We start from the raw sequence: 12,052 nt of genomic DNA, 5'->3' as shown, positions 1-12,052 counted from the left end.
TATAAGCATTATACATATATACATACATCTTGAAATATGCACACACAAAAATTCTTGGTATAATAGCTCTTAATGTTTAAACGTTTTGTTAATTTTGTCTTAATTCTAACATATTCAATCAATGAGGTCCTAATTCTAAAGTTGTTGATATCCAATGAGAGCTAAAATTGTTGATTTTTTCAAAATTAGGACCTAAATGACATAATTTATAAATATTGAAAGTTAAATTATTATTATACCAATTAAAAGTAGGATACGTTGTCTCACTTTCAAAATAGTTCCTTTTTTTCGAGGGGTCAATTTACTCAATATTGAAATTGAGAGGGACTAGGAGGTAGTTTTACCAATTTTTTTTCTTTCCTTAATTTTCCTTCTCTCTCCTCTCTTTTCTCTTTTCGCTTTCCCACTCTCTTTCTCTTTCATTCCTCTCCCTCCCTCCCTCATTTCTTTTTCTTTAATTGTATAATACTAAAAAATAACGATGAATTGAGAGTCAACTACGTAATTCGTAAAAGGTTTATGGGAAATGTGGAGCTTATAATCGCAATTGAACCAATAAAAGATGAGGTGTTGGTTTGCAAATAAACCAAAATGTTTAGTTAGTGCTCATGGCTGAAAATTAGCCGCTGATTTGCACTAAAACGTGCCTTGAATGACGATAGGCCGTTGGATTAAGGTCAATAGTGTTAAAGTCAAAACCACGTGTCAGGATATAAGCTAAGCACATCTACACTGCTTAGCTACAGCAACTCATGTTTTAGACTAATTTACTCAAAAATGCCAAAAACACAAAATTACATGAGTAGTCTTTTTTTTTAATTACGGGGATTAGGCTAATGTTTAGAAGTGATTTACAGAAAAAAGCTTCCAGCTGAAGCACTTTCTGTCAAATCAGTTGAAAAAGCTTCCAGTTGGAAGCACTTTGTCCCCCTTTTTTTTTTAAGGTTAGAGTTTTTTAAAATAGGGTTTTAATTTTTAAAGTTAGAGTTTTGGGTTTGTAAAGTAGGGTTATTTGAATTTTATGGGTTTAAGGTTTTTTTTTTACTTTTTAAAGTTTATTATATAGCATTTATTTTTAATAATTTTTTAGATGTTAAATAATAATTATTGGATTGAAATAAAAATATCGTATTTATGCCAATTGTATATTTGAATTGAAAAATTCAATTCGATTCATAATCGTAACTCGACTAATCGGCGAGGATGAAATATTAGTTATTAATTTTTTTGCTTTTTAATCTTAGTTTAATCTGATTTTTCAATAAATTATTTATTCCATTGCATTATTTTGAATAGATAGGTTCATGTGTTTTTCCATACAATACAAATCAATAAATTATCTGACTTTCTTCCAGTTGAGTAATCGGGTTTCGATTATGAACCGAATTAAATTTTCCAATTTGAATATACTATAAGTGTAAATATGATGTTTTAAATTTCAAATTAAATAATTATTATTTAATATCTCAAAAATTATTAAAATAAATTATATATAATAAACTAAAAAAAGTAAAAAAACCCCTAAACCCATAAAATCCAAATAACCTTACTTTACAAACCTAAAACCCTAACCCTAAAAACCAAAACCCTACTGTAACATCCCAAACAATAGGAGGTTAGATTCTTAAAAAATTATCATGAATTGAATTCTAGTCTAATGGTTAAGAGTTTGGTAGAAAGTATAGTGAACCAAGGTTTAATCCTCTTAAATTGCACTATTTCTTAGTTTTTATCCCCATTTCCAAAAGACCCAATCCACTTTGGCTATCCTACTTTACCCAACTCTCTAAAATACTTTCTCTAATTGAACTAAAATTCTCATTTGTTATTTTAGCAAATAAAAACCATACCCCTACTCTTATTTTCACATAAAACCCCCCGATTACAACTTGTTCTCAAAACCTTGCTGTTGGAAATTCTTTGAACTCTTGAATCTTTGCAATCAAGCCTTAATCCATTGTCTTCATCAAAATCATTGGATCTTGCGTCGCTTACTCGTCAAGTCCCTGTCAGTAAGTATTCTGTTCCCTATCAATTAGGACTTCTTAATTTTTAGGAAGCAACGAGCTTTAACCGATTTATCAACCCGTTATTGAATCTTTAAACGTTTCTATCAAAAAGCCCCCTCAAATCTTGAAAACCCATCAATAATCATCGTGTTTTGTCGATTAAAAGATCCTTGTAGGTGTTTGGATCAAGCTTGAACGTGGGGTGGTCACTTGAGGTGTCGGGAAAGTAAGATGGGTGACTTTTTATGAAAAATTGGGTCAAAATTTGAAACTGCCTAGGTACACACGGTCTACCACACGGGCATGTAGTCCGCCCATGTGGAACACATGGTCCCTTACATGGTCGTGTCCCTTGTTTTCCCCTCACATCCGCGCTTCGCATACAGCCTAGACACACGGCCGTGGGGCTCTTGCACTTACACCTCTTCGCTTCACACATGGTTTAGGGCCACGCACACGGGTTGGACATACGGCCGTGTGGCCTCTGGAAACTCAAAATTGCAATTTTTCATTATCTTTGCTTATTTGTGCAAATTAGTCCCTAATTAAATTTTTAGTGGCATCCAGAGAATTAGATTATGCAATTAGGTCCTAGATTCGAATGGTATGAAATATCTACATGGATGAATGATTTTATGCTTTATATGTTTATGATTATTGATTATTGTCTTAAATTTGTGAATGATATCATGATTGTAGTTAGAATTTGATGACTTAGGTATGACCATTAAAAACCATGATTGATCATGACATGCCTATGATTGTCAATATCATAAGACTGCTTAAGGAATGATTGTTCTAATTATTGTATGACTATGTTAAACTAAATATTATATGAATATGCCGAGCGAGTGCCTCTCTCAATAATATGGAATGACTATATGACAAATTTTTGAACAATCACCGAATGAACGGACATCAAAGATCTGATTGTTTTGCACATGCATGAGGGGAAGTATGAAAGGTGGAAGAAACAAATGGCATTTTATACTGCATATATGTTATATGATCAATATGATAGTTTATACTGCATATATGTTATATGTTCGTTGTGTACTCGTAGTTTAGCAGATTCCAACTACGACTAAATGAATGAAGCCTCTACGATTTTCTCTAACAGCTTTTATCTGCAAGGAATTGTGGATCCTCAAACCAAATGACAACTTGTTTGAACCTATATGAAAAGTGGAGTGAAAAGGAATAAGGGTTCTGGGGAACTCCCTATTTGGAGAGCTAGTGGTCGAGGGTTAGATTTCTAAATACCATATGATACATTATACGACTATTGCATGAACATACTATGTATTCTCATTGGAAAGTACATGATGACTCATCCAAACTGATAAAGTGAGGAACGTTAACGACTCTATAACTGTAACATCCCTAACCCGTATCCATCATCAGAAAAAGGTTATGGGAAAATCATAATAAGTTAACAGAAATAAACAAGTAAAATCATTATTATATCAATATAATTTCTCAATACTATAAAGTAATTGAATTACGATAATAATTTACATTCACGAGGCTTAAATCGAGCTTTAGAGACTAAAGAATAAATTTTAAAACCATCAGGGACTAATTTGAAACAAATAAGGAAATTTTAGGAAAATATGAAAAATTTCAAAAACAGGGGACACATGGCCATGTGGAATACCCTAGGCCGTTTAACTTTTGAAGTTGGAACACACGACCGTGTCCCTGCCCGTGTAACTCATTGAGTTGGGTCACACGGCCGTTTGCCAAACCGTGTAACTCTCTGACTTGTGACACATGACCATGTCGCAGGTCGTGTGCTAAGCCGTGTAACACATTAACTTAATATACACGGACGTGTCTCAAATAGTGTGTGGCATACGGTCGTGTGGCACAGGCGTATCCCAAGCCGTGTGCACCTAAATGAACCTTAAATATCAAGTTTACCATTTCAAGATTTCTTGGACACTAAGTAATCCATTTACTAGCCATTAGACCTATTCAAAATGCCATTAAACAAGCTCAAATCATGCTAATTCAACCATCTTAAGTGCCTAACCAATGTACTCTCAAGGGTACCACAAGTATACACACTTATACAACAATATAAATCATCACCCAAACATGCCAATTCACACAACTTACACTTCTAACCAATATGCCTATCATAGGCACCTCAATTCACAACAATTCAATATAATCTATTAGTCATAAATATGCTAAAAGTTTGCACCAAATACATCTTCCATCATTCACATATATCACAATAAGTTATCTACTTGCATTTAGGCTTACTCTTTATATGTTTACATACTAAAACAAAAGTAATGACAAAACAAGCCTATTACATGCTAATAATCCAAAACAAATGTTCAAAAGCTACCGAAAACAGATGGATAGTGTGATTCAAGTGTTGATCCGATCATTTAACCTTCAAAAGTATCTGCAAGAAACAACAATAATCACAAGTAAGTTTATTGAAGCTTAGTAAGTTTGACGTACAGAAACAATAAATCTTACTAAAGCAAGTATAACAATTCAATAAAAAATGATCCAACAACACATGTTTCCTGTCATCTACAACTACATACCGGTGAATTGCATTTCTCAATTCAAAGCTCAAACAATAATCTCTGGGAAAACGTACATGTCCACAACAAAATCAATTCAGGATATCAATTACATGTCATGCCATTCAAAGTCATTAAATAAGTTATAATACAATAATTTATGATTTGATGAACTACTTATAGATACGAGTACACAAGAATCCAACTGAAACACGTCAAATGCTCCGAAGAGCTAATCCAATCGGTAACACGCCTTGGCACTAAGTGCCTAGCCCGTAAGCTATACATCCACCCCCATAACATGCCAAAACATGATAGTATAACACGAGGGTTCGCAACAAATGCTGAACCTCGGTATACTCGGGAAAAATATGTAAAGCACAACACATCAATCTGCACTCCAATCCCCGCATAACATGCCATCATTCAGTTGTACTCTATATCGCATTCATCTGACCCAAATATCGAAATTCAATAACATTTTCCCAAACAACTTTACATCATCAATAAAATAATTAATATCCACTATTTCATATTATATCATCATACAATTCATATAGATATTAAATTATAAACCGTACGAACTTACTTAGACTGAATTGTAATAGTTGTAGAAGTTCAGGGACTATTTCGTAATTTTTTGTTTCAGGGACTATTTCGTAATTTTTTGTTCTCCACGTAAATCAATAGGGTCTTGATATAAAATATAAAATTTCCCAATTATTAGCTTAGAATTCATATTCCAATTTATTATACATTTTATACCCTTTTATTTTTCAAAATTACACAATTGCCCTAACTTTTACAACTTTTACAATTTAATCCCTTAACCCAAAAATAATCAAATTAACCATTTTATCAAGTAAAATTTATAGAAGAATAATACATGCCCTTAAAAAGTCCAAATTATACCTCTAATTCACCATAAAACCTTAAAATGTTGACATTTTAACAATTTAATCCTTAAATAAAAAACTAATAAAAATTACTTCATGAAACAACCAAATACCAAAATCAAAGCTTCAAACACATAATTATCATAAAAAAAAAACCAAGATTCATCAATGGAAACTTCTAAAATTTTTAACAAATTCAAAAACGGAGATACGGGCTAGCTGGACCTAGTTGCAACGATCTTAAAAACATAAAAATTATAAAAAACGAGTGTCAATTTCACTTACATGCAAGGTATTGAACTTGGCCGATTCTCCAAGCTATGCTTTCATGGTGTTTCGGCAAAAGATTAAAAATGAAGAAGAAATGTCTGTTTCTTCAATTTGTGTTATATAATTTTGATTTATTTACAATGCCATTAAACATATATTATTTTATCATTTTCATTCCAATTGCCGTCCAACACTATTAAATAGGGCTAATTACTACATAGGTCCTTTATCATTTAGTAATTAAGCTATTTGATCATCTAAATGCAATAATAACTAAGTTTTATATCTTTTTCAATTTAGTCCCTTTTTTTAAATTAGCTATCTAAACGTTAAAATTTCTTAACCAAATTTTAATACTATCCTAATGACTCCGTAAATATTCTATAAATAATATTTACGAGCCGACATGATGAAAATTTGTGGTCCCGAAACCACTGTTCCGTCACCATTGAAAAATGGGTTGTTACTCTATAATTGTGTTACTACCATTGAATCCGTTTGAATGATGATTGTTCTGCTTATCTAGAGCAGTAGAAACTAAATTATCACATTATTAGGATTTTTATGTAAATATGATTCTTATGATCAATATGCATGTTTGAATATTGATTGGATTTATGGAAAAGGGTTTCCCACTAAGCCTGTCAAGCTCACTCCCTTAATTTTCCATCTGTTCAGATAATTCAACGGAGCAGGACGCGGACTCGATATACGGAAGGTCTCAGCTTGTCATGGACTTAACTAAAGAATGTTATTATTATTATTTCCGTCCTTATAATTATTGTCGTAATTATTATTTATAGGTTCCATGATTTGGGATATAGGGTTTCACAAATTATTCATTTAGGTTGCGTAATAAGGGTTATATACGATGCAATTGAGTATGGTTCTTATTTATATATGTGCCTAGTATGGTTCTTTGAAGTTAATTGGGTTTGTCACCAATATTAAACCACTACTTCAACTATTTTTAAGAACCTCTTTGTAAATTCACTGTTTTTATTATAACCCTAATTTTTCAATCAAAATTTTATTTCAATGAAAGCTTTTTACCATTACGCTACCATTGCATTTAGTTTGTAACTACCATTCTTTTTCTTTTTTTCTTTTTGAATTCTATTTTCTTCTTTAAATTTATAGTTTTAAGCTAATCAATAAGCCATGATTGGTCCCAATGTATAATAAAATTTCTTTAGTTTTTTTTGTTGTTGTTATAAATTAATGTGGTATCTTTGAATTGAGTCTTGGAATATGAAATGGCAAGATTCGTTGGAATCCCAAATAGCAACACCAAATTTGAAACAAAAATGTGTCAAAACCAAACAAAAAGTTAAAGGCGAAGTCTATGAGATAGGAGAGTTTTAGTTTGTTTTTATTGCGTAGGGAATACACACAAAAAAGAAAAGAAAAGAATTTTAGTTTGCTGTTTTTCATGTTCAACTTTTTGACTTGATTTTTGGTCTTACGTTAAAAATTTGCTAACAAAGTTGGAGAATCCTAGATGATAAAATATGATCTAAATCTATATATTTCTTTTATACATTTAAAATTTAGTCCATTCATTTTTATTTTAATAATTCAAAAGGGATGAGCCAAAATATCAGGTGGTACCCTTTTCAATCCCACATTTACTTCTTATTTATTTATTTTAATTTTATATATTTTTGTTTTATAATTTTATATTTTATAGTTTTCATAATTTAATTTTAATTCATAAAAATGTTGAGTTGTTTTATTTTAATAATTTTATTTTATAATTTTTGAAAATTTAGAATAATGACTGAGTTGATAATGTGTAAGCGTTGAGGGTGAAATGTATTAAATTTTTAGAAATTGAATCAACTTGATAGAATGTGTAAAATATTAGGGATAAATTTGTTATTATATCAATCAAAAGAAGGTCAAGTCAACATTCTGTGTGGCGACCAAATACATTTTAATAATGAAGTGATTAGAATTGAAAATTCACTTAATGGGAATGAAGAAATTAACAACAAAAAAATTAGGTGACCTAAATAGGAACTCGCTAAAAGACTTGAGTGAATATTTAGGTAGTTTACCCTAATATTTTTATGCCAACTTTACCAAAAAATTATCAACTTGGTCATTATTCTAAATATTTAAAATTATAATTATAAAATATTAAAATATTAAAAATATAAAATTATTAATGGTTGAGTTGTTTTATTTTTATTAATGTAAAAACTCAAAAATGGTTGAGTTGTTTTATTTTTATAATTTAAATTTATTTAATATTCTATAATTATAAATTTTTGAATATTTTGAATAATGATCAAATTGATAAATATTTGGTAAAATTGACATAAAAACATTAGGGTAAACTACCTAAATAGTTACTCAAATTTTTTAGCAAGTTCCTGTTTGGGTCATCGTTTTGTTTTTTAATTTTGTCATTATGGTTGAGTGAATTTTCAAATCTAGTCACTCTACTATTAAAATGTATTTGATCACCAAACAAAATGTCTATCTAACCTTCTTTTGATTGGTATAATAACAAATTTAGCAATCCATCAAAGCAGTTGATGGCAACATCATAAACACTAATAAAATATATTTTTCCTGTAACGACCCGAAAGTCAATGGTGTCAGAAACGATGGTTTTGAAACCCCATTTTTGATATTCGAGACCATAAATATTAATAATTAATATTTACGAGGTTAGTATAAAGTTTAATTAGAGTTTGGTTCTCTAATTTTATTAATTTGATAGTTAATTTAGGTACAAGTGTTATGACCCTAAAGTTAGTGGTGTTGAAAAATGAGATATCGGGACCTTGTTTAATTTACGAAGTTGTATTAGAATTAAATTGAATTTGGTTAAGAAATTTTGTTGAGTTAAGGATTAATTTAAGTATAGGGACTAAATCATAAAGTGGTAAAAGTTTAATTTCTATATGTTTTCGTTAATTGAAAATTGAATAGGGATTAAAGAAGCAAATATACCTCTAGAAATTATTATGGACGGTAAATGAAACAATTATGTATATTTTTATTATAAAACTTTAGTAAATAAATTTATTTATTAAAATAAAGAAAAGACATTAACTTTGGTGGAATGAAAGAGAGAGCATATTTCTCTTTACAATTCCAAAATTTCGAAGCTTTGAAGGGGGAGAAGACCAACGGTTAGGGCTCCAAAATTTTCAAGCTTCAATTTGCTAACGTCGATTTAGATTCCTCAAAACAGAAAGGAAAAAATAAAGTCACCGATAAATAGCTCGAAGTTTACAGTTTGTATTTCTACAACTAGAACTTTTTCAATTGTTACAATTTCGAACTGCATTGCATGGTAATAATATAAGGTAAGTTGGAAATGATTGAACAAGCTGAACTAAACCGATTTGAATTAGTTGGTTGTGATAAAGACTAAATTGGATAGATTTGAAAATATGATATATCATTATAATTGTGCAATTAAATTCAGTTGGTGACTAATTATGTTGTCACATATGTGATTTGATGATTGGTTGATGAAATTGTGTTTGTGGAATTGAGAAATCGTATATAAATGAAATTGAAATAAGGGTGGATAGTGGATATTAGTTTATAAGCTCGATTAAGATATGTAAATAGATTGAAAAATTACGTGATGTATTAGGATTTGTAGATTGACAAGTTAAAATGCATTATAAAATTTGTATTATGTTTTAATGTTCAATTATAGAAATACCACTGAGTATACTCAGCGTACGATTTTATTTTCCATGCGTAGGGTTAGGTACTTTAAGATTCGATCGTTGACTCAGCATCTAGCTGCAATCCTGAACTCAAGTGTTGGTGATTTATTCTTTTTGGTCTTGGCATGTACCTAGGATGTTTAATGGTTATAATGAACATTTAGTATTTTGGTTGGCATTTTGGAAGTTATGTATACATATGTATATGTATGTGTTGGAAATAGTCATATTGTTGTTATCTTGTTAGGTAGCTTGGTTTATATATTTAATGATTTAAATTATGGAGAAAATGATATGTTATGTGATATGCTTAGATTGATGCTTGTTATGGAATGATGATTGGTAAACTTAGGTATGCTTGAAATGAATTGGTAAACTTGGTGACTGAACATGAGAATGTTTGAATTGTCATTTGATGTTTGATTAGATGATAGTGAAAGTGTCATTAAAGGCTTATTGAATTGATATATATATGCGTGTGTATGTGCGCACGCGCGCGTGTGTGTGTTCTTTTGGTTGTTCTAAAAAGGTTTGAACTTGTTGAGGTGCCTTGAAGGCGTATTGGTTAAGCACTTAGGTTGGTTGTTATAAATGATGATTTTGGTTTGATTTTAGTGCTTTTGAATTGGTATGAATATGGTATGAATGGTTGCTTGTTGCTTAAGTGAGGTTAGGTTGAATGACTTAATTTGAAAGGTAATTCCAAGTACACACGACCTAAGATACAACCTGGCACATGGCCGTGTGCCATACACAGGCGTATGGCACCACCGTGTGGTCTATAATTTTAGGCAATTTTGGTGCACACACTCATAGGTTGTTACACGGCCCGATGACACTGCTGTGTGACTTATCTCACATGGGCTTGGCTCTCGCACACGGTCAGGGGACACGATCGTGTGACCCCTATTTTTAGATTTTTTTCTCATATTTTTATTTAAGCTTCAAATTGATCCCTGTATGTTACCGAGTTGATTTTAAACTTTCATAAGCTTGATATTAATCATAAATTGATTGAAACACATGTTAACTTGATTATTTATGAGATTGTATGATAAATAATTAAGATTTTGAATTATAAGCTGCTTGTAAATGTTTCATAATTGTCGGTAACACCTTCTTGCTTGGGTTTGGCAATCAAATCGGGTTAGGGTGTTACATTTCCAATCAGTTGGTGATATTCAACACTCTCCATTTAACACCAAATTTTACTATGCCAAACTGATGATAGAACCTTTTGAGCTTGTTGTCACACAAGCCTTTTATAGACATGTCTGCAACTTGGTCTTTTGTCTTAACATTTACCAACCCCTCGTGTTGGTTCTCACAACCACCTTTATCTTTTTGTTCGAAGGAATCCTGCCTCTTGGTCCCATTCCTATTTATGCCTCCGTGGCTTGACTAGTGGTACTTTGATCCCACTTGCATTGACTCGATCGATCCTTCTCGTCATAATTGAATAACACCCAACCTTCATGGCTTTTTATGGTGCTCACCCTTGGCTTTTAACTTATAGGACTTTACTATAGCCAACAACTTTTTGGCACTCCTTAAACTGGTGCGACCTATCACACAAGAAACCACTCAAGGCTATTCTTTCTCTATTTTTTGTACCTGCCCCGGTCTTGCCCCTCCTTTAGCGTGGCTTCCTTTCACCAACCTCGTCCTCACTCAAGGAGTTCTTACCCTTAGATTCTTTTGATGCTCCCCTAATCAATCTTGAGCTCTAACATTCGGGAGAACTTGAATTGATCCTTCTCGAGTTTTATTAAGGACCACCACCATTACTCATGTCATGTCTTGGACATCTTGACGTTGCAGCTCAAGCCTTGCTTGTGGCTTAGTTGGCTTGTTGTCGATACCCATGACTTGGTAATATTGCCTCATGCCTTTTGGGAAGTTGTCCATATTCTTGGTGTCTCTCGAACCTTTAAAGTTTTTAGGCTTTGGGACAGGCCAACGATGAATCGGGGTACTAAGCATAACTTTCATGGTTTTAAACCTTGTGAGACCCCCTTTAAGCTCTATGATGTTGCTGCGCATGGCCTCCACCAAGGCTACAAAGGCTTTGAACTTATGGGCTAAATCATCCATTGTCGCATTGAGGGTCCCTTGGAGCTCTCCCTTTAGCTCATTCTTAGGATTTTTACAGGACTCTACTGCCCGTCTCTAGCCTAACCATGCGATCTTCAATGTCCTCCATTCGACCAAGGACAATCTTCATGGCTTGATGCACTTTCACAAGCCTACTATCCATAGACAACGCTTGTAACAACTCAATTTTTAGTGGTACCAAAAATGATGGTTTTAGAACCCCGTATTTTGATTATCGAGTCAGTAAATATTAAATATTAATATTTACGAGTCTATTATAGAGTTATATTAAGTCATGGTCCAATAATTTTAACGATTGAATAGTTAATTAAGGTACATAGACAAAATCATAAAAGATGTAAAAGTTAATTACTATTGATTTTTATTAGCTAAAATGCATGATTAATGTTTGTTTAAGGATCTAAATGGTAATTAGACCCTTTTTAATTTTTATGGATGGTTAGTGGGGGGAATTAAGTTAGAAATATGAATTTTATAATATTTATTTATAATTAAAGATATGTTAAAATAAGTGAAAA

This window comes from Gossypium raimondii, chromosome 5 (genome assembly GCF_025698545.1).
Source record: "Gossypium raimondii isolate GPD5lz chromosome 5, ASM2569854v1, whole genome shotgun sequence".
NCBI lineage: Eukaryota > Viridiplantae > Streptophyta > Magnoliopsida > Malvales > Malvaceae > Gossypium > Gossypium raimondii.
Note: the sequence above shows the minus strand (reverse complement) of the source record.